At 44.7% G+C, this 2255-nt stretch overlaps 1 protein-coding gene across 1 annotated transcript in view; it reads right to left on the bottom strand.

The window, feature by feature from the left end:
• Positions 1-1108, bottom strand: part of LOC107679545 (vacuolar protein sorting-associated protein 13B-like) — a 19488-nt gene extending 18380 nt beyond the window's left edge. The window contains exons 1-2 of the mRNA XM_016475121.1: positions 957-1108; positions 8-124 (exon numbers count right to left, since the gene is read on the bottom strand). The gene's annotated coding sequence lies outside the window, so the exon portion shown is untranslated. The remainder of the gene's footprint in view (positions 1-7; positions 125-956) is intronic.
• Positions 1109-2255: the final 1147 nt, after the last annotated feature.

Genomic DNA, 2255 nt, shown 5'->3' with positions numbered 1-2255 from the left:
GCCGTACGTCCGCTGCGGTGTCGTCTGCGCTCGTTAGCATCATGTTGGCCTGGTCTGTGCTCAGAAACAGCTCCAGGCTGGACGTCACGTTAATCTCCAGACTGTGGTCGCACACCACCACTTCCTGCAGACAGAGGCACGGCCGTCATTGATTCACTTTACTTTGTGCTTTTTCATTTTTACAGCTTTAACAGACGTACAGCTGATCATCAAATACAGAACACGGACAGAGAGAATTACGGGAGTTATTTAACTGAGATCTGATTGGATGAGCCACGTTTGAAGCTGCCAATAAACAGACACCTGTGACACACAAAGGATATTAAAGCTGTCAACCGTAATCGTTACTGCATGAGTTAAAGATGTGTCTGATTAAAGCGTTTGGTGAAAAGCTCTTTCACTAACGGAACATGTTTAGATCTCCATTCACTATAACCGTCCTGACGCTCTAAACCTGCATGTCAGATGGCCTCTGGACGGCTTTTCTGTTCAGATTTGTGAAAAGTGAAACCAGTGGCTGTTTGTTTAGTGATTTTCAGTATTTAAGGTCAAGCATGGAGCTGACGTCAAAACCTCACTGAAGCAAACAAACACACGGCGAAAGCATTACTGTGCAAAAACCGAGAAACTGTTCGTCTCGCTTGAGCAGCGGCTTCAGCTTCTCCAGCAGCTCCAACTTCCCAAAACACTCCAGCGTCCCATCCTGAACACACATGCTTTCATCTGACAGAAGACAGAGCATCACTGAAACATCACACACACACACGTGTACCTCGGCTGGGCCGTGATCCGCTGACAGAGGCTTCCGGTAAATTACAGCTGGAGCTGCTGTGATCCGCACAGAGAAATCCGTGATGATCAGAGACAGGATCACTCGCTTCTCCTGCTGCCAGACACACGCCACCATCTGACAGAAGACAGAGCGTCACTGAATCATCACACACACAGACGTGTACCTCGGCTGGGCCGTGATCCGCTGACAGAGGCTTCCGGTAAATTACAGCTGGAGCTGCTGTGATCCGCACAGAGAAATCCGTGATGATCAGAGACAGGATCACTCGCTTCTCCTGCTGCCAGGCGGATGTTGCAAACACACACACACACACACACACACACACACACACACACACACACACACACAGAGAGAGAGAGAGAGAGTCAATTCAGCTTCAGTCAGAGCTGAAAACATTATCAAACCTTCAGCAATATCTCATAAACAAACACAAACCCATAGCGGATCATGTCCTACACTGTATAAACTCAAAACATGAATCAACATCATTAATGGTGTTTATCAGAACATCAGAAATATAAACAAATGAAGCTGAAGCAGAACTGAACTGATGCACAGCAGCTCACTGACGCGCCTCTCAGTGCAAGAGAAACCAGCACAGCTGCGCCAGCTGCTGAGACGCCACCGGACGCTTAACTTACAGACCGATCTCGAATCTCCCTTTTCTGTCCAATATACTAGAAAAGGTAGTATCCTCACAATTATATTCCTTAGAGAAAAATGGTATCTCACTGTGAGGATTTCCAGTCAGGATTTAGACCATATCATAGTACTTAGACTGCTCTAATTAGAGTTACAAATGACCTGCTTGCTCTTATCATCTGATCGTGGTTGTATCTCTCTATTAGTGCTACTGGAACTTAGCACTGCGTTCGACACTATTGACCACAACATTCTTTTGAATAGACTAGAAAACTTTGTTGGCATTAGTGGAAGTGCATTAGCATGGTTCAAATCGTATTTATATGACCGCCATCAATTCGTAGCAGTGAATGAAGAGGCATTATATCAATCACAAGTGCAGTATGGAGTACCTCAAGGCTCAGTACTAGGGCCGGTACTTGTCACGCTTTACATGTTACCCTTGGGAGATATCATCAGGAAACATGGTGTTAGCTTTCACTGTTATGCTGATGATACTCAGCTCTATATTTATTCGCGGCCCGGCGAAACATACCAATTTGAAAAAATGGAATGAATAGTCGATATAAAAACTGGATGACGAGTAATTTCTTACTGCTTTAACATTGTTCGGGAGGCAGACACACTCTGTCAGTTTAAATATAGATCCTCTAGATCCATCTCTTTAACCTGGCTTACACAAAACACACGAACACATTTCTAATATTTAAATCCGTTAAAGAATTGTTAGGCTGCATTAATTAGGAAAACCGGAACCGGGAACACTTCCCATAACACCCGATGTACTTGCTACATCGTTAGAAGAATGGCATCTACGCTA

This window comes from Sinocyclocheilus anshuiensis, unplaced genomic scaffold (assembly GCF_001515605.1).
Source record: "Sinocyclocheilus anshuiensis isolate Anshui unplaced genomic scaffold, SAMN03320099.WGS_v1.1 scaffold1680, whole genome shotgun sequence".
Taxonomy (NCBI): Eukaryota; Metazoa; Chordata; class Actinopteri; order Cypriniformes; family Cyprinidae; genus Sinocyclocheilus; species Sinocyclocheilus anshuiensis.
The sequence above is the reverse complement of the archived record's forward strand: the minus strand, read 5'-3'. Positions and strand labels throughout refer to the sequence as shown.